Source organism: Aethina tumida, chromosome 1 (genome assembly GCF_024364675.1).
Source record: "Aethina tumida isolate Nest 87 chromosome 1, icAetTumi1.1, whole genome shotgun sequence".
NCBI classification, from domain to species: domain Eukaryota; kingdom Metazoa; phylum Arthropoda; class Insecta; order Coleoptera; family Nitidulidae; genus Aethina; species Aethina tumida.
Window position 1 is genome coordinate 29,078,840 of NC_065435.1, and position 22,789 is coordinate 29,101,628.

General features: G+C 30.5%; 1 long non-coding RNA gene across 1 annotated transcript in view; it reads left to right on the forward strand.

Moving 5' to 3' along the window:
• Positions 1–7,025: 7,025 nt before the first annotated feature.
• Positions 7,026–22,789, forward strand: part of LOC126264216 (uncharacterized) — a 169,712-nt gene continuing 153,948 nt past the window's right edge. Inside the window, exons 1-2 of the long non-coding RNA XR_007546976.1 lie at positions 7,026–7,161; positions 7,904–7,996. This is a non-coding gene — a long non-coding RNA (uncharacterized LOC126264216). The remainder of the gene's footprint in view (positions 7,162–7,903; positions 7,997–22,789) is intronic.

Sequence of the window (22,789 nt, forward strand, 5' to 3'; positions counted from 1 at the left end):
ATACGCATAAATAAAATTTTAATTAATTAGTACTTACAAAATTAAACGAACATTTTGGAGTGAGTGTTGTATTGAGTGATATTTTGCAATCTTTCATGTTTCAGTAGCAACGAAGGAAGATTGTTAGTCAAATAAGAGAAAATAACATTTATGTTGCTAAGATTACGTCACCTTATGATGTATGTCAGCCTGTCCAATTATAGGCAAGAGTTATGGTTAATTCAATTAAACCTAATTCGAAATATGTGGTTTGGAATCACGTTGTCTTATTTCAAGTAAATTTGATTTGATCTTATATTGTATTAATATTACATCAAATTGTGGTTCAGTTATATTTTTTGTTATAATTCTATTCGTTTGAATCCACAGTGTCAACAAATTGACAGAGCAAAGAAATGTCGAGATGAGTTATAATAACTTTAATGGTAGAACTGTTCCGAATCAATTTCATGCTTATATTTCAACTTACACTAAATGACTATAAATGTGGTTCCCAAATATTTAAATATAATATAACTTTCCAAATGAAACTACTTTGTTTAAGTTTTGTGGTTAATTTAATTAATTTTAACCTCCAATTAGTGGAAAGAAGTACTTAAAAGATATATGCGACATAATTTTTTAGGAAACACATTTACTGATTACAGTACAGATTAAATTTTAAGGAAGAATTACTTCGGCACTATTCTAAAATTATAATTTGAATAAACAAGCTTAATTCTCAGATGTAGGATGAGTTATAAGGTAGGTCCATACTATCGAAACATGGGACTCGAGATGGCGATCTGTGGTACAAGAATTGAACTTCTGTCCAAAGAAAATTTCGACACGAGGCGGATTCAGGTAGAGGCGTTACTTACCAAAATCGATACCTGGAATTTCGTTAATGAAGTATCAAAGTCAGTTAGATGTCAGGGTGACAAAAAAAGTGAATCAGCGCTTAAAACGTGGATGTAAATAAGATAAAAAGGTAAATGCGGACATAATCCTATGCATAAGCCCATCGGACCTCAAGAGTATCAAAGGATGCGAGATTTCCAAAGATGTATGGCACTTTTGAAACAATTATTTTATATATTTTATATATTATATATTATTTGATTAAGTATAAATAAAATTGGATAACGATAAATTACCCACGTGGTGTGGCATATATCAATGATGTAAATATGCAAGGACACCCTTTACTGCCAGAGAATTAAGAAGTAAGCAGTTACTGAATATTGTTCATTCAGACATCTGCGGACCAAAGCGAGTTAGAACCAGAGGTGGATCAAGATATCTTCGAACATTTATAGACGATAATAGTGGATGGTGCAAGGTGTATTTTCTCATGTCAAAAGGAGAATTTCTTGAAAAATTTAAGGAGTACAAAAGAACTGCTGAAAAACGAACTGGTAATGAAAGTAAGAGAGAATTAGCTGAGAAATTGAAGATCAAAGAATGCTAGGTTTTTTTTGTAATAGAAATTAACCAAAGTAAGAAAAGAGTAACACTTAAACAAATAAAATATATTTTAGAAAGTTAGCAGAGATTTAAAAATGTTCAAAGACTCCACACGATACAGAGAATTAATTGGTACTCTAATGTACTCTAATCCAGCCGATCAAAACTGGGGCTTTACAATAATTAGCTGTGTCTTTCTGACAATCGAACCTGGATTTGAGCCGCCTTTTCTTTTCTTATTTCACGGTATTTGTCTCTTAATAGGAACTTCTTCTGAAATGAAACTGGCGATGTGCCGTGTGGCCCCAATAGGACTCTGAAGCACTCAAACTTCTTGCAGGCACGCTTGCTGTTTACTCATTTCATGACCGCTAATTCAGTTATTAAACTGTTTATAGTACGAAAACCTAAACTTAATTCAGTTGTTTCTTGGATTGGTAACCAAGGTTACCAACCAGGTAAACAAATTTTTTTATTTGTCTGAATTTAGTAACTAACTAAATTCAGACCAATTCAGTTACCATATTCGAAAGAGGAGAGTTGTTAATTTGGCTGGTAACTTCGGTTACTAAATCAATAAACTATGTGTGTGAACTATGTGTAGTGTCCGGAAAAGAGACAAGCTAAGTGAAAATCTCAATAAAAACCAAATGTCTGCCGACGTTTCCAGAGGTACCCGATTTCCTTAGTGTTCAAATTTATGTATATTGAATTGTATTAAAGCATTGCATATTCTTCAGACAACAGAAGTATGTTTTACTTTTGATTAATAAACATATCGCCTTCATTGCTGTTGGAACCTGAATATGTACAAAATGTAATTTGATTTCAAAACTGAACTTGAACAATTATTTGGTAACTTACAATTTCGTCGTTGAAAAGACGAAAACTACAAAAGAAATAAGTATTTAGTCTTTACACGTGAGCTGTTTGTTTCGTTTTTTAGCTTTCAATGCAAACACAAATTTAAGCAATATCGTTTTGTCATGAAAATATTTTGGTTTATATTCAAAAAATAATAATAATTTTTTCCAGATTGATGTTTTTAATGAACTCAGAAGTCAGATTTATCTAGTAATAGAGGTCCTTATGATATTCCTTCTACAGCATTGAATGAATTGTGGATTATCATTAACAAAGCCTCTAAAAATGGAATTTAACTTGTTTTTAAAATGTGCTTTATTTCCTAATGTACAGAAAAAATCATTTATTACACCTACCTTAAAGAATGGAGATAGTTTACTTGTAACAAATTTAGGCCTGTATGAAAAATGTTTTGTATTCCATAATTGTCCAAAAAAATTCATTTTCAAAATAGTTCCAAAATATTATAAATGAGAGTCAACATGGATTTTGCAAATGTAAATCTTCTGCGACCAACCTTCTTATTTATAACAATTCGACAGTTGTTGCTCTTGAAAATCATTTACAGGTTGATGTTGTTTATACAGACTTTTAAAAGGCATCTGATAGAATCTGCCATGATTTATTGTTTGCTGAACTAACTGGGCTCGAGTTGTCAAGTAAGTTTTCCACTGTAGATAATCATAACGATTGTAATGTAAAGTGATTAGTTTTTTAAAAAAAATAAATCAACATTATTTTCGAAAGTTACACTTTACATAAAAGATTTTAATGTAATATGTTTGAAATTTAGAAATGTGTAACAGATTAGGCGGTAGTTTATCTAGAAAAGTTGGTTTGGCTCAAACTAAAATAAATTTGCGTAAATGTAAAAGAAAAACTGGTGAATATTCTGGTGCACTGATTGCAGAACAATTTTTAGATGGGATGGACAGTAATTTAGCATATAAATTCCAGCTTAAAGTATGCGTTATTGTTGAAGAAGAAATAATGTGTAGAAATAGTTGATCTTTCCATTTCTCTGTTAACATCAACTATTATTGACTAGTAATTAATAAGTCAACTTAGTTGACACGCCCTTCCATATTCTGTCACTGTCAAAACTTTTCGGGTTATTCATCAAACTCTCTAATACCCTCAAAAATTATTTCTTTTTACAAATTGCAAATTTAAATAAAGCATCCTAAGAACTCCATTTACAACTCAACGCATATCGAGAGTTACTACCACGATTTTAATATATTTTTAAAGCAAGTATGGAACATATAAGTAAAACAAGTAATCGTGTCTCACTTCTTGAATGTCTATAATTTCGTAAGCGTTCCTTTTAATTATGTTGCCCTTGTTGCACTATAAAGTAGATTTTTAAAAAAATAATGGTTAATAGGATTCCAGGTTCTGCAATGCTTTGTCGTATAAAATAACCTCTTTTTATAATCGGTATCGCGATTATAAGATCAGCAATTAACCAGAACGGAAATACTTCAACATTAGTTGACTAAGTTGTCAGAAAGTTGTCAAAACGTGCGTACTCGATAGCAACTCTCAAGAAAACGTGGAGACACTAAAAATATATATGTAATAAATCAACAAAAGAATGCTATTACTTACAAATTTCTACTGTAAAAAGATTGCAAAACATTACGCAGAAAATTGTAGAATAGAAATCAATATTTCATGATTTGGTTTAAAAGTTGTGTTGACATTATTTGAACTTGTCATCCAGACATGAGGAATCTAAATAATTTTCGTCATAAAATAAGCAAATATGGAAACATTGGTATCTTAGTGTTGTGGGAGAGTGATAACCCAACCAAAAGTGAAAGAGAAAAATTCAGTGCATAGTTGAAAATTGTCGCTCACTAATTCAAGCTGAAAGAATCAACCACGTTAATTTACTGTTGATTTAAAAAAGTGAAATATTTAAACAATTACAATAATGGCAACTTTTTGTTTAAGGATTTCGATTACGAGTGCTGAAAAATCACGGAAATCACGAACTTTCAAGTTTCAGTAGCAACGAAGGAATTTTGTTTATCAAATAAAAGAAAATAACATTTATATTGCTAAGATTACGTTTCCTTGTGACATGTGCCACACGTTACAATATAAACAAAACGTCCAATGACCAATTAAACCATATTCGAAATATGTAATTTAGAAAAAAGTTGTCATCTTTCAAGTAATTTTGATTTGTTTCTTTCATTGTATTAAAATTACATCAAATTGTGGTTATATTTTTATTATATTTCTATTTGTTTTAATTGACAGTGTCATCAAATTGACAGAGAAAAGAAATATCGAGATGATTTTTCGATTTGTTATAATAACTTTAATGACAGTGATTCATTTATTTAATGACCACGTTACAAATCACATCTGTGTGTGAAATAATATGGACAAATTGCACGTGTTGATTACCAGGAAACTTTTGCATAAACAATCAGTTCAATACGATCGTTACTATCTGTGGCTGTACAAAATAATCACAAAATCAAGTAACTAGACGTAAAGACAGCATTTTTATATGGAGAACTTGAAGACACCTATTTATGACTTAACAAGAAGGGTTGGATCATGACGAAAACATGGTATGTAAATTGAACAAGTCACCATATGGGTTAAAACAATTCCCTTGCTGCTGGCATGCCAAATTCGACTCTACACCGAAAAGAGTTTTAGTATTTATATGGAACAAATTTTAAACAGAATTGAAATGACTAATGCTGATCCTAATACTGTTCCAGTCGACCCTAACATAAAGCTACAGTAGGAAGATACTACCTCACTTCTGCTCTTCATAATAACACAGCTCGTTCCGTCAAATTTTATTTGGCTACCATCGCAAATAATCTGACTTAGAGACAATAGATTTGTTGCCAATTTAGGAACACTTAATACTTTTGTAAAAAGCACGCACCTTTTTGTTTTGACCTTCATCGTCATAATGGTCCAACCTCACTTGTTCTGAGCATTGCACAGATTATACTTTGTTGTTTGCGACTCTGATTTTATGTATGACAGGAGCCGTCATATTTTCAAGCATGTTCTTACGTCTTGTCATGTGTGACGATGCATCGGAAGCCACTTACCATGGGTCATTTTGGCTGGATGTTGCCTCAAACGCAGCAGCATATGATGAACTACTTGCTTTTTGTTGAACATTCTTGGTTCTGGATTTGCATTTGAGGACTTTTATGACCTTACTTGTTACAAGTGTAGCACCTTGGACCCTTACTTTGTTTCTGTGGTTGTTTTTAATTTTCTTGATGACAGACAATACTGTTGAGTCACTTTCAGGTTATTTAACATCTTGTGATAGTTTTGATTTCACAGAAACAGAAGTTATCTTCATGCCGGAGCTTTCAATAGCAATAATCATTGGTTGATAGGATTCTGGTAGACCGGAGAGTAGCACTGTAAATAGCCATTCATCGTCAACTTCGAAACCAATGTTTCTGAGCTTGTGAGCGGTACACATTATTTTACTCATATATTTCTCTACTTTTTAACATGCAGTATGTGAAGTATTACAGAGATCATGCAGCAGCCCATCACAGCGTGTCAACCAAGATTTATCCCATACTTATTTTGCAGATCTACTCTCTTGTATGTGCACGTAATTTATTGAGTCAACTAGTAAATTTATCTTAGTTTTTGCCTTTGTGTCCCGTTTTGTGTCCACAATGACACATGTGGGGGGTTTTATGCAGTCCACAACTTCTCTTGCTGTAGATGTGTTTCTATAGCAAATAACCAGGTTACGTAATTATCTCGGCCGGTTAACTTTTCAATTAATGCCAATTGATTTTTTGCTGACAATTTAAGAACCCTTATTCCAAATGTTACGAGAAATCACCTTTCAAATGTCGTATTGACGTTTTAGGTTAACTTTATTACTTTTCTCAGTAAATAAGTCTTTCTGGGCTTAAAAGAATTTATTATTTCTCAAGAAAAATTTATATTTAAGAATTTAGTGTTAAAATTGCAACTTAACTGTCCACAGGCGCACAATTCAAATTACAATTTTAACAGTTTGTGTAGTTTCAGTGCACTCCTACCTGGTCATCGCATCAGTTACAATTGGCATCCCAAGAGGAGATTAAACATTATTTGTTTTAAGTTGTGTCAAAATTGTTCATTCTTTATAGTAGTGTAAGCTACATTGCGCTGTAAATTAGATTTTTTTTAGAAGAATCCTTCAAGTAAACTAATTAGGGTTAACAAGACAGCATTAAGTTAACTAAGGAAAGCATATTATCAAATTTAGTACGCTGGGTCAGCTCCTGGAGTAATATTTATACGATACATATTCTCCACATTTTGGCAGATTGAAATAACCTCTTTCCGTAATTCGCCAAAGAGCATTATAGGATCGGATACCGAACAAAATAAAATTACACAAAGATCAGTTGTCAAGATTGTCAAGGAGTTGTCAAAGAATACGAACCCTATTCCATATCAGTCTTCACAATATTGCCAAACTAATTTAAGTGTTTCTTTTCTATGAAAACTTTTTTCTAAATGTTAGTGTATTGACCTTTTTGCTTTAATTCAATTCAAAATACATAAATTTGAACACTGAACAATTTCTAACATTATCTCAGTCATCTAAATCTTATCAATATTAAAATTTGCCCTAATATATATTATTCTTTTCCTTGAAAAATATTACATTTTACCAGTGTGCGTTTATATTCGGATTCAAACTCAGATAAATAAACTATATGTAGTTTGAGGAGAAAAGACAAGCCAAGTGAAAATCTCAATAAAACCCAAAAGTCTACCGGCGCTTCAAGAGGCCTTAAGATTAAAATATCGGAACTAGAGGGTGAACTACAACGAATGAAAGTAAGTAATGCAGTAAGCTGTCTGCTAAACTACAGACACCTTCGGTAAATCCTGGAAATACTCCTACTTCTAACACCAATCCTTTCTCCCAACTAGCCACCCCACACCTCCGAAACGCAAAAGTTTTCCACGAAGTGGGTCACGCCTATAAAAGTGATGTCGAAATCGTCTGATGATGACGCACCCCTGTGCTCACCGAAAAGACATGAAAGTCTTTATATCCATTATGGTCAAAAGCCAAAATTGAATAATTGGAACAGTTTACCAGCATCTGGTTTTGATTTTTATTCCAATCATTGTGCATCAGTGGATATATTTTTAGTAACTGGAGGTTGAAACCTGCCCCGAGTGAATTGGACTAATAATGAGTTTAGTGTTTTCATGAGTTCTGAGGTTTACTCTTTAAACTATCACTTGTCATTAGTTGATTGGGATTTACTTTTAAGCAATATGGATGTTAATGATTGAGAGCACAAATCTTATGAAATTTTATACAATATGTTCCAACTTGATCTACCTGTAAAAATAATTAAGAACTATGTTTCTTAAGTTGTTCTATAAAGAGCTTATGACATTAACAATTCATTATTCATTTGCAGATATTTGAATTTCGTTGTCATAAGCAAACTTAAATATTTTTCATAAAATCAAGTAGCCCAAAAAGATTTCTTTATTTGGTTACCACAAAACTTTAATCAGTTCATATCGAAACCTACCTCTCTTATACATAATTTGTTTTCAGAATAAATTCAATAAATTAAGATTGAAATCTGAAAGTACGATGTAAAAGGCAAATGCTGGAAAGATTCTAGTGGTCCAAGAATTGGATTTAAATGTACGTATAATTTTCATCTGTATTCAAGATTTTTATAATTAATGATATATTTTATGCTAAAACACACACAATTAAATTATTTAATTTAAATAAAAAACAAATAAGCTATTTCGACGATTCGTTGGACATCAGGAATTGACACATTGACAGACTGATTACTATCATATAAATGAAGATGAAATGTGCTATGACAAAGCCACATATCGGGAAATATGAAAAAAAAATCCAAGAAATCAAAAAAAGTAAAAGCAAAAATCCCAATAAAGAAGAAAACAGCATTACCAAAAGTTCTACCAAAAAGGCTGAGGACTGGAATGTTCCCGTTGGAGTTCCACATATCTGTCTGTGTATAAAGCAGGTACTTTCATTTTGAGAATTAAGCATGTTTATAATAATTATAATTTTATAATTGTGGCGAAGAAATTTTTCCTATTGTAATCTGTACTCTATGACGGTAAATGCGTTTCCTAAATAATTATGTTGTATATATTATAAATAATTATGTTATATATAGCTGTAAATCTTTCTACTGAAAAATTGGTGGTTGAAAAAATCGACAATGTGTCGATACCATTTTATAACACCAAACTAAATTTTCGACGTAAGTTAAACTAAGTAATTTTATTTGTAAAGTTAAGTTATATTTAATTATTTGTGAATCTCATTTATAGTCTTCCAGTGTAGGTTGAAATATAAGGATGAGATTGATTCGAAACAGTTCTACCATCAACAATATTATAAAAAATCGAAAAATCATCACGATATTCCTTTGCTCTGTCAATTTGCTGACACTGTGGATTAAAACGAATAGAATTATAAGAAAAGATATAACTGAACCACAATTTGGTGAAATAAAATATAAGAATCAAATCAAGTTTTGCTTGGGAGAAGACAACTTTTTTGCTAAATTACATACTTCTGACATATGTCATAAGGAAACGTAATCTTAGCAACATAAATGTTATTTTATTTTTTGACAAACAATTGGTTGCTATTGAAAGTTGAAATAAATGTCGATGAGAGATCTGCAACTGATTTGATTTCAGTGACTTTCAGGGCACGTAATCTAAACCTTCAGACAGTAAGTTGCTATTTTTGTAACTGTTTAAATATTTCACCTTTTTAAATCAACAGTAAATTCACGTAGGTGATTCTCTCAGCTTGAATAACTGAGCGACAGATTTCAACACTGAAATTTTCTTTTTCAACATTGGTTATCACCCTCAAATGATATACTAATCTTTCCATATTTGATAATTTTATATCGCAAATTATTTAGATTCCTCATGTCTGGATGACAAATTCAAATAATATCAACACAACTTATAAACCAAATCATAAAATAGTAATTTCTATTTTACAATTTTCTGCGTAATATTGATTTGCAATCTTTGTTCGGTTGAAACTTATAATTAATGGCTTTATCATTTGCAGTTCTGCTAAAATTTTCATCTACTTTGGTGCATATATATTTTTGGTGTCTCCATATTTTCTTGACAGTATGCATGTTTTGGCAACACACTGACAACATCGAGAACTAAAGATGGAGTATTTTCGTTCTGCTTATTCGCGATACTGATCATAGAATGAAGGTATTTTATACTACCAAACATCGCGGACCCTTGTATCCTATTAAGCAGTATTCTTCTAAAATATCTATAATAATAATAATAATTATAATATCATAATTGAAATGAAAGTTTATGCTCTTATAGACATTCAAGAAGTGAGACACAATTTACTTGCTTTACCTATATGCTCCATACTTGCTTTAAAAATATGTTAAAATCGTGGTAGTAACTCTCCATATGCGTTGGGATGTACATGGAGTTCTCAGGATGCTTTATTTAAATTTGCCATCTGTAAAAAGAAATAATATTTGAGGGTATTGCAAAAATTGTCTTCAAAAATTGATTGAATATATCATATTGAAGAAGAGATTGAAAAACACAATGACCAAAGGTTTTTTTGAAAGAAGGAAAATAACGGAGCGATTTTTAATTAGGGATGGCTCAATTTGATTATACGTCGATGTAGTGCACTGATTCAGTTAACCAAAGGGGCGGTATATATAACACGATATTGTACACTAAATACTCTCTGTACTATGTAATATTGTATAACTTTGATTAACCTTTGATATATATACAAATCGGAATTCTTTTTTACAGTTTTTAAGACATCTTGGTGTTTTGATAATATATCATATGCCTAACTTTACTTAAATGAATTTTAATATGATTGGTAATATTTTGATTCAGCAAAATTAAAGCCCACGGGAATTTTTCATGTGACTTGATTTTCGAGAATTTCATGACGAATTAACACTATTTGAAATCAGAGCTCTAAAATAGATATATTTTGTTATTAGTGTAACTGTTGCAATATGTCTGAATAAATGCAACAAATTATGTAGTAGGGAAATCAAAATTAAAAAACAATACAACACTTATTGTAAATTAGCAACTGTTATTTACAATTGTTCCTACAACTTAATTTGAAATATTAACAATTTCAACATTCAAGAGATGCTGTGAAACTTGAGAACACTAGGTATCTCATCATTCAAAAACTCAACAACTACAAACACGCCATTAATTTATTTCAGATGTAATTCATAACACATAATTTCTTAAAAGAGTCAAATTTGATGATTAACATCAATGGATTGAATTTAAATGGAAAATGTGTAGGGTTTAACATAATGGTTAAGGCTTGAGTAATAATTTAGAAAAATACTAATTAATAGGATCCCAGGTTCCTAGAATCGCGATTATAAATCAGCAACTAAGGCCAAGTTGTCCAATTTGTTAGCTCTCAAGAAAACGTGGAGACACTTAAAATATATATGCACAAACGTAGATGAAAATTTCAACAAAATTACAAATGATAGAGCTATTAATTATAAATTTCATCTGAACAAAGATTGCAAATCAGCAAATTGTAAAGTAGAAATCACTTTTTCATGATTTTGTTAATAAAATGTGCTGACATTATTTGAAGTTGTCATCTAGAGATGAGGAATCTAATTAAATTTTGACATAAAATTAGCTAATTTGGAAAGATTGGTATCTTAGTGTTATTTGAGGGTAATAATCCAACCAAACGTGATAGAAAAATTTCAGTACCTAGTTGAAATTTGCCGCTCACAAATTCTTGCTTAAAGAATCAACTAGGTGAATTATCTTTTGATTTAAAAAGGTGAAATATTTAAACATTTACAATAATAGCAACCTACTGTCTGAAGGTTTCGATTACGAGTCACTGAAATCAAATCAGTTGCAGATCTCCCGTCGACATTTATTTTGAATCAAAGAAATACTGTCTGTGATTCTGCAGATAATTAACATGTGAATAGAAATTGTTTTTGTTAACATTGTTAACTTTATACTTAAATGCCGATATATATTTTGTTGCTAAGAGAGGTGAGGGATGTCGTCTTTCAAGTAAATTTGATTTGATCTTACATTGTATTAATATTACATCAAGTTGTGGTTCAGTTATATTTTTTGGTATAATTCTATTCGTTTGAATCCACAGTGTCAACAAATTGACAGAGCTAAGAAATATCGAGATGAGTGAGTTATACTAAATGGTAGAACTGTTCCGAATCAAATTCATCCTTATATTTCAACCCACACTAAATGACTATAAATGTGATTCCCAAATATTTATATATAATATAACTTTCCAAATAAAACTACTTTGTCTACCTTTAAGTTATGTGGTTAATTTAATATAAGGTTGGTTGTTAATAAATGGTTTCGACCCATTGTCGATTTTTTTAACCTTCAGCTATTCAGTGGAGGACTGAGTTATATGGAACATATTTTTTTAGGAAACACATTTAGTGATTACAGTACAGATTAAAATTGAAGGAAAAATTACTTCGGCACTAATCTAAAACCATAATTGCTATAAACAAGCTTCATTCTCAGATGATAGATGAGTTGAAACCTAGATCCACACTATGGAAACATTTCCATAAAATGAAAGTACTTGCTATATACAGAGATAGATATGTGGAACTCCAACGGAAACATTCCAGTCCCCAGTCTTTTTGGTAGAACTTTTGAAAACGGTTTCTTGGTAATGATGTTTTCTTCTTTATTGTGATTTTTTTTTGTACTTTTTTCGGATTTCTTGGATTTTTATTCATATTTCATAGCCTCAGAGAAAATATTTGCCGATGTCGTCAGGTTTTGTCGTGGCTCATTTCATCTTCATTTATACGATGGTAATCAGCCTTTCCATGTGAACGTAACTCGTCGTGCCCAACGAATCGTTGAAATACTTTAAAAAAGATATATAAAATTAATATTAAAGATTAATTTTATTATATATACCAATTTTATTTGTTTTTCATTTAAATTATATAATTTAATTGTGTGTTTTAACATAAAATATGTCTCAATATGCGAGTAGACACGCTCATCATTTTTGATACGGTATAGCTGTAAATCTTGCTACTGAATAATTGGAGTTTGAAATAATCGACAATGTGTCGAAACCATTTTATAACACCAAACTAAATTATCGCCTTAAGGGCGGCGTCTCCCTGTGTTAAATTCCCTATACAAACGCCGCCGACGACTTGGAGCAAATCTCAAAAACTACGCAATCAATCTATTTGAAATTTTGGGTGCGGATTAACAAATGTTTGATCTTTGACATGACATAGTTTTAAAGCCGTAATTTTATTTAATAACAAAGTGATTGATGATCAAACTAAGGTCATTTTCTACCATTTTTGTACAGCAAATAACTCAAAAAATAAAGAATATTTTGGTAAATAAAATATGTCATGTCAAAGTTTAGATATTTAACAAGACTGTACAGTAAAAATTTTCCGAGAAAAATAATTCGTTTTTTAGATTTGCTCCAAATTAGCAAATTAATAAAATTTCATACGTAAACCGAATAATCATAGAAATCTGTAAGTATAAGTGATTGGGGAGAAGGAAGGGGGGTATGTCATGTGTTCCACTCATTATTCATAGATGGCCTATTGACTGGACGTATTCAGGGAAATTTGTACATTTTTATACGTTATTATAGTAATAAAATTTAGAAACTCTTTGATTCATAATACTACTAATTTCAGAATTACAAATTGGCCACATGTAAGAAAGCCATGTGAGCCTGTATCATACAAGAAATTCAAAAAAAAAATATTGATAATTGATTATTCATCATTAATTAAATTTATGTGATGTAAAAATATATTATAATCTCATTATTTAAATAGTTATCAAATTATTTAAATAGTAAATTTTTAACCTGGAAATCTAAAATGAAAATTCTGCTTATTGTTCAATATAATATAATACAATACAATTTTCATTATCTGATAAATTAAAATCAAAACACTTTTTATATACAATATTATTTGGTTTATAATTACAGTAAAGTAATGCGTAAACTTTGTAATTTGAATGAAATTTATAGGAATGGAACGTAGTGAAACAAATTATTTCAAAAATTAATGTTTTATTAAAATGTCACTTTTTTTTCTTTTCTTGCGCTTCTCTGATGTAGGGTGGATCTAAACATTTTAAATTTCGCCATCTTCTATTTAAAATTATCTCTGGCCCCAGACAATTCAAAAAGAATCTTTCCAATTTTGGAAGCATTTTGTTAATCCAAAAGTCTTCATTTTTAGGAATTACTTCGACGTGAATTTTATTTTTTGGCCCTGAATATACAATAAAATAGCATCGTTTAGCTCCTATAATATTTAGTTGGCCTTGTATTTGATAGTAATATTCGTGATTTTTCCTAAGTGCTATTTTATTGTCTTTCATTGACAAATATGGTATTTGTTTTCTTATAATCCCCTCTTCTAACGAATATCCAGATTTGAAGGTCTTATAAGAACACTTGACCTCCACAATTTCGTCTTCAGAAATAATTCCTGAAAATATAAAAATTTAATTATAAAAATACACAATATAATTTATAAAAATTTGATACCATCAGGTGAAGCTCCTAAATATCCATGAAGAATGACAACAAATAAACCGGCAGGCTTTACAATTTTATTGTAATCTTCTTCAAATTTTTTTATTGCTACCGTTTCATTTATTTTCCCGTACTTTGTAGCTTCAGTAGAAAAATTATTTTTTCTTAAAATTTTTTTAACTATACTATCACAAGATGTCGATTCTTTTAATTTTATAACATCTCCAAAATTGGAAGCAGTAAGCCGGTGCATTATTTCCGTTAAATAATTTGGATTGTTAAATTGGCCAATTGTTTTTTCGTTTATTTTAAACTGTTCTTCTTTAGTAATCTTTAAGAAAACTTGTTTAAAAATTATGTATATATACATAAAGCATACACCACCTTCAAACGTTCGCACAAATTTTGTACTGCTGAGTTGATATCACTATCTGAAACATATGTTTCCGCTATGTTAGGACCATAGTTAGAATCTCCTGAAAATTTGATCCTTTTTTTTACAGATTCCCTATCATAAGGATTTTTGCGCTTCCGCTCTTTTTCATTACCCTGAGCACTTATAAATTTTTTTAGATTTTTACCTGGACTTTCATTAAAATATGATTTCCAAGGTTTTGTATGCCAATCTGAACCATAATTGTAAGAGAGGACGCTTAAATGAGCTCGTATTTGAAATGAATTTCTTTGAATCAAGTTCAATCTTTTTCCCATATTGAAACGAGCCATTATATTCATAAAAATGTCTGCTTTATTGTTGGTTTCTTTATCAAGAAGTAAATCAGCCTTCATTAATAATTGCTCAATAGCACCAAAAAGATGGTGATGCAGGCCAAAAGATATAAGTTGAGTTGTTCGATCGTTAGAAACGTCTCCAGTATTGGTGCACAAATACTGTTTGCAAGCACTGTGATTACCATAAACGTGATATATTGAATTTCTAATATCGGCTCTTAGATTTTCTGGATCCTGCGTATTTGCGTAAATTGCAGATTGAACTGATTTATTTAGTTCATTAATAGTATCGCTTTTTAACATCTTTCTGGCATCAACAGGGACCCCTTGAGTATCTTTTTTAATTTGTAAAGGTTTTTACTGAAATTTTTTAATACATGGTTCATGCATTCAATTTTAACAACCTAAAAAGTATTGTGTAAATATTTGTAAAATTTATCTAACTATTATTTTATATTACAAGTTTACCTCGTGTCCATATGGTACCTTTTCTTTAATATTTTTAAAAACTGAGGAATCACCATCTGCAATAAATTTTAAGTATTTCATCCCATGCATTTCTATGCTGTTATTAAATCCCTCTACTATTATATCTTGTTCCATTGAAGATGATGAACCGGACCAATTTTTAAAACAAATATGTGTTTTAGCAGCTTCATTATTGTTTTCGGCTCTAGCGCAAATACAACACTATTTATTCCTTACACCTACGAATAATACTTTTCCTGTTGTTTTCCCTATTATAACAGCCTACAAATTATAACATAAAATGTTATTTGTTACATATCCGAATATATTATAGACTTACAGCTCCAGAATTTGCATTATACGTATGTCCATAGCTTCGTTTAGACTATCCTCCATCTAAATATCCATCAGTTATATATGGAATGCCATGTGAATCTACATTTCCTTCCTTAATTGCAGCTTCACGTTCTAATTTTCCAGCTTCTTCCAAAGCAAGCCATAATGATTCTTTCCATACCTATAATATTTCATGTATAAAAACAATAAAAATTTCAGTAATGGTACTATAACACACCTGATCCAATTCATTTTGAATTTTATAATACAAATTTTTAGATAAACATGGAATATCCATTACTTTCAATAATTCCATTAAATGTGCGTAGGTGCTTCCTACTGAAAATGTTCCCCATACAGCTGCTCTATTAATTTTGGACCTTGTTTTCGGATTTTCTGTTGAAACTGATACTTCTTTGTCACAAATGTTGCATTTTAAAATAAATGTGCTTCTTAACCCACATCGCACTTCTTTTAGATTAACTAATTGTCCACCAGTGCACCTCTTGTTGTGTTGTACTTGAATTTTAGTTGTTATATTTAGGAAGTATCTGATATCTACAATTCGATAACCTGTCAATGAATTGATTTCAGGAACAACTTCTATATCCAAAGGAAAATTTTCAATTCTAAAATAATACTAATTAAGTCGTCGCCGTCAGATATGGTTTCCAAAAAAGATGAATTTTGCCAATTTGAATAAAAACGTACCGTTCATATTCTTCATTTATTTCTGAAAACGTTTTTCTTTCACTTTTGCATGGGGTTAAATTAGACTTAGTTCTAACAGAACGTAACGGGGTTGTTGTACCACATGGACTAAGAGCTTCTTCGTTTGGACGTGAATTGAAAATATTATCTAGTATCTCATTTAAAATATATCGGGAACATTGGGTAGATTCTTTATAATTCTCAACTCGTTCTAAAAGTTTATCCACAATATATGATCCTATTTTCTCTACTTCCCTTTTTCTTTGTACATTTACTTGAACTTTTGATTTTTTTCCACGTCTCTTAGTCCAAGAAGCAAATCTACGCGTTTTCGGCATTTTCTAGAATTAATATTGCTTTTATTTTATTATTGTATACTATTATATATAAATACATTATAATATACAATGGTTCATGTTTCTTTGATTTTAAATTTCATAATTATGTGTCACTTGATATTCCAATTTTATAAAGTTAATTTAATTACATAAACTCGACCTTGGGGTGGTAATGCCATTCTGCAGCCGACTATATACTATATATGTAATAAAAATTTAAAACTATGATATTTATATTAAATTCACTAAATTCGATTTGAAATAAACATAATACATTCTTCAAATAAATCATTCTTTATTCATAATTTCACTGGGAGAAAAACCAACAACAAACAATGAACATGGAATATAGATGCAACCAATGGAAAACCAAGGACACAAAAATATGAAATAATATCAAAATTGTGACATATACAAGTAAAAATCAATTAATTGATGACATGAATTAACAAATATATATATACTAAACAATAATACAGCAATATAAATCAAAATTGAATAAAAAACTTACCTTTAAGAGTTTACAATAAATTACACTTTGGCTCACGACTAAAATAAGACTAATTTGTTTCTTTGTTTGAAACTGTGACTGTTTCTTCAACCACCAAAACTGAACTAAAATTTCTGGCTCGTTTTAAATGTATACTGAATCGCACCCCTCTCATTGACCACTTAACTCAAGTACTACCCGAACAGAAAAATTCCATCCGTTTTGTTGATGTTATCACATTTCACTTAAATTTCGACACAAAAATACACGCAGGTCACATGCACTGGTTTGTATCACTCCTCACTCTAAGGGTGCGAAAGTAATTTTCGTGGCGCCAAGAGTATGTACTAAATGCAAATTTAGAGATAAGGTCACTATCCTACACAATCAAAATCGAAACAATAAGAATCGATAAAAGATTAACTTTGAGATCATTTTTTTAAATTAATAATAGATTGTAAATCGACATCCGTATTTGTATATCGTATTTATTATATTTGTTTATATGATAAAATGTGATTGGTTTAGAACTAACTATACGACACAAACCCCATTAGTAACTGTATACATTATTATATTTTTCATATATATTATTGTATCATATATTAATTTTATATAATTTTAATTAATAAAAATATATTAAGAATTCATTACTATTATAAATTTCATAATCTATTTACAACCAATAAATTCGTTATAAATATGAGATCTCGAGTGCGGTCCTGTCAAGTGCAAAAAATTGTGCACACGAACGTTTTAAAACCGAATGTTTGTTTGATTTCGTGGCGGCACCACATTACGGGCTATGTTTTGTTTTGCGTCCTTTTCTGACCGAAAGTGCGATTCCTTGTCTAGTAAACGCCGCTGTTAAGTTAAACTAAGCAATTTTATTTGTAAAGTTAAGTTATATTTAATTATTTGTGAATCTCATTTATAGTCTTCCAGTGTAGGTTGAAATATAAGGATGAGATTGATTCGAAACATTTCTACCATCAACAATATTATATCAAATCGAAAAATCATCACGATATTCCTTTGCTCTGTCAGTTTGCTGACACTGTGGATTAAAACGAATAGAATTATAAGAAAAGATATAACTGAACCACAATTTGGTGAAATATTAATACAATATAAGAATCAAATCAAGTTTTGCTTCGGAGAAGACAACTTTGTTCTAAATTACATACTTGTGACATGTGTCATAAGGAAACGTAATCTTAGCAACATAAATGTTATTTTATTTTTTTACAAACAATTGGTTGCTATTGAAGCTTGAAATAAATGTCGACGAGAGATCTGCAACTGATTTGATTTCAGTGACTCTCAGGGCACGTAATATAAATATTCAGACAGGAAGTTGCTATTTTTGTAACTGTTTAAATATTTCACCTTTTTAAATCAACAGTAAATTCACGTAGGTGATTCTCTCAGCTTGAATAACTGAGCGACAGATTTCAACTATGCACTTTCTTTTTCACCATTGGTTATCACCCTCAAATGATATACTAATCTTTCCATATTTGATACTTTTATATCGCACATTATTTAGATTCTTCATGTCTGGATGACAAATTCAAATAATATCAACACAATTCATAAACCAAATCATAAAATAGTGATTACTATTTTACAATTTTCTGCGTAAATATTGATTTGCAATCTTAGTTCGGTTGAAACTTATAATTAACGGCTTTCAGTTCTGCTAAAATTTTCATCTACTTTGGTGCATATATATTTTTGGTGTCTCCATATTTTCTTGAGAGTATGCGTGATTTGACAACACACTGACAACATCGAGAACTAAAGATGGAATATTTTTGTTCTGCTTATTCGCTGATCATTTAATCGCGATACATCGCGGAGCCTTGTATCCTATTAAGCAGTATTCTTCTAAAATATCTGTAATAAGGATAATAATATCATAAATGAAAAAAAAGTTTATGCTCCTATAGACATTCAAGATAAAGTAAATTGTGTTTCACCTCTTGAAAGTTTATAAAGATTTTTTAGAAAAGTACAACTTAATAGGATCCCAGGTTCCTAGAATCGCGATTATAAATCAGCAACTAAGGCCAAGTTGTCCAATTTGTCAGCTCTCAAGAAAACGTGGAGACACTTAAAATATATATGCACAAACGTAGATGAAAATTTCAGCAAAATTACATATGATAGAGCTATTAATTATAAATTTCATCTGAACAAAGGTTGCAAATCAGAAAATTGTAAAGTAGAAATCACTTTTTCATGATTTTGTTAATAAAATGTGTTGACATTATTTGAAGTTGTCATCTAGAGATGAGGAATCTAATTAAATTTTGACATAAAATTAGCAAATTTGGAAAGATTGATATCTTAGTGTTGTTTGAGGGTAATAATCCAACCAAACGTGATAGAAAAAATTCAGTACCTAGTTGAAATTTGCCGCTCACTAATTCTTGCTTAAAGAATCAACTCCGTGAATTATCTTTTGATTTTAATAGGTGAAATATTTAAACATTTACAATAATAGCAACCTACTGTCTGAAGGTTTCGATTACGAGTCACTGAAATCAAATCAGTTGCAGATCTCTCGTTGATATTTATTTTGAATCAAAGAAATACTGTCTGTGATTCTGCATATAATTAACTTGTGAATAGAATTTTTTTTTGTTAACATTGTTAACTTTATACTTAAATTCCGATATATATTTTGTTGCTAAGAGAGGTGAGGTATGAAATTGAAAGGAAGATAATTAGCCTGATGTATATATACATAAATAAAATTTTAATTAATTAGTAATTACAAAAATAAACGGACATTTGGGAGTGAGTATTGGATTGAGTGACGTTTTTGCAAACATTCATGTTTCAATAGAAACGAAGGAAGTTTGTTTGTCAAATAAAAGAAAATAACAATTATGTTGCTAAGATTACGTCACCTTATAGCATGTCACCCTGTCCAATTATAGGCAAGAGTTATGGTTAATTCAATTAATCCTAATTCGAAATATGTAGTTTAGAAACACGTTGTCGTCTTTCAAGTAAATTTGAATTGATCTTGCATTGTATTAATATTACATCAAGTTGTGGTTCAGTTATATTTTTTGGTATAATTCTATTCGTTTGAATCCACAGTGTCAACAAATTGACAGAGCAAAGAAATATCGAGATGAGATGAGTTATACTAAATGGTAGAACTGTTTCGAATGAAATTCTTCCTTATATTTCAACCTACACTAAATGACTATAAATGTGATTCCCAAATATTCATATATAATATAACTTTTCAAATAAAAGTACTTTCTTTACCTTTAAGTTATGTGGTTAATTTAATATAAGTTAGGTTGTTAATAAATGGATTCGACCCATTGTCGATTTTTTTAACCTTCAATTATTCAGTGGAGGTACTTAAAAGTTATATGCAACATATTTTTTTAGGAAACACATTTAGTGATTACAGTACAGATTAAAATTTAAGGAAGAATTACTTCGACACTAATCTAAAATTATAATTGCTATAAACAAGCTTCATTCTCAGATGATAGATGAGTTGAAACCTAGATCCACACTATGGAAACATTTCCATAAAATGAAAGTACCTGCTATATACAGAGATAGATATGTGGAACTCCAACGGGAACATTCTAGACCTCAACCTTTTTGGTAGAATTTTTGAAGACGGTTTCTTGGTAATGCTGTTTTCTTCTTTATTGTGATTTTTTCTTGTACTTTTTTCGGATTTTTTGGATTTTTTTTTCATATTTCATAGCCTCAGAGAAAATATTTCTCGATGTCGTCAGGTTTTGTCATGGCTCATTTCATCTTCATTTATATGATGGTAATCAGCCTTTCCATGTGTCAGTAACTCCTCGTGCCCAACGAATCGTCAAAATACCTTATAAAAGATATATAAAATTATTAAAGATTAATCATATTATATATACCAATTTTATTTGTTTTTCATTTAAATTAAACAATTTAATTGTGTGTGTTTTAACATAAAATATGTCATTAGTTATAAAAATCTTGAATGCAGATGAAAATTATACTTACATTTAAATCCAATTCTTGGGCCACTAGAATCTTTACACCATTTGCTTTTTGCATCGTACTTTAAGATTTCAATCTTAATTTATTCTGAAAACAAATTAATTAGGTACTAATGTGTTGTTTTAAGGAGCGTCATATACATGAAAGTACTTATTCTTTGTTTAGTTGGGAATTCCTGTAAGTAAATTAATGAATTTAGACAAAAATATTCCCTAAAAATAACAGTTTGATACGATCTGTTTCATTTCTAGCATTACTATACACAAGTATTTCTTCCGATTATCATTTCCAATGAGGCAGGGACTCATTAATAAAAGCGAGAATATTTAACTAATAATTTTGAATTGAAGCGTAGAAGCAACTTCAGAGAGATGTGGTTCGTATGAAATAAAAGTTTGAACTGATTAAAGTTTGGTGGTAAACAAGTAAAGAAAACTTTTTAGTCTACCTGATTTTATGAACAAAATTGAAATTTGTTTATGGGAACGGAATTCAAATGTCTACAAATGAATAACGAATAGTTAATGTTATAATCTCTTTAGAGAACAACTTAGGAAACTTAGTTTTTAAATTTTTTACATGTAGATAAAGTAGGAACATAATGTATAAAATTTCAGAAGACACAATCAACCAATAATAATTGATAGTTTAAAGTGTAAACCTCAGTACTCATGCAAACACTATACTTACTCATCATTGGTCCAATTCACTCGAGGCAGGTTATGTTAGAATATCTAGACATCGTGTATAACGGTTGTGATGACAACGGAGAATAAAAACAACAGAAGAGCACAGGGGTGCGTTGTCAGGATTTCGAGACCACCTCCATAGGAGTATCCCACTTTGTGGAAGACTTCTGCGTTTTGGATGTGTGGGGTGGCTGGTCGGGAGGACAGATTGGTGTTAGGGTTAGAAGTAGGAGTACTTCCAGGATTTACCGATGGTATCTGTAGTTTAGCAGACAGCTTACTGCATTACTTACTTTCATTCGTTTTAATTCACCCTCTAGTTCCGAGATTTTAATCTTAACATCTAGTTTTCGGGTACCTTTTGGCTTATCTTTTTCGCGGACACTACACATGGTTTATTGGTTTAGTAACCGAGGTTGCCAGCCAAATTAACAACTCTTCTCTTTTGTCTGAATATGGCAACTCTTATAACTAAATTCAAACAGAAGGACGAACTTTATGTCTAACTCCATTTGGGGGTCTGATATCGGTGTAGCTCTTTGCCGAATTTTGCTGTTGTTACTTACTTTTCAGAGAATATGCAAGAAATTGCAGTAATTTATTCAATCAATTAATTGAAATACAAAGGATGAATCAACAAAAAAGACAACTACTACTGTGCTCTTGAGCTGTTTCTCTCAAACTGACTCTCACTGTTTCTTGATCACCAAGGTTACCTCGGTCGCCTTCATTTGTCAATTGTTATTGGTTTTTAACTTACTTTATTCTATTTTATTGTTTATATTAACACCGCCTCTCAATAGAATAGAATGAAGGCAATCCGAATCATAAAGACATTTCAATTATTTGTGATTGCTTTTCTTCCTCTAGGTAAGTCGCAAATAGACCTAGTATTGTTCTTTGCTAACGACTGCATCTCACAATTGAATGCTTATTCCCACTCAGACCAGTCACTACGCCGTTTTGCTTCCGATATTGTGGACGGATCGTCACCAACAAATCGTTCTGCTGATAACACTAGTGATTCACCTTCGATAGA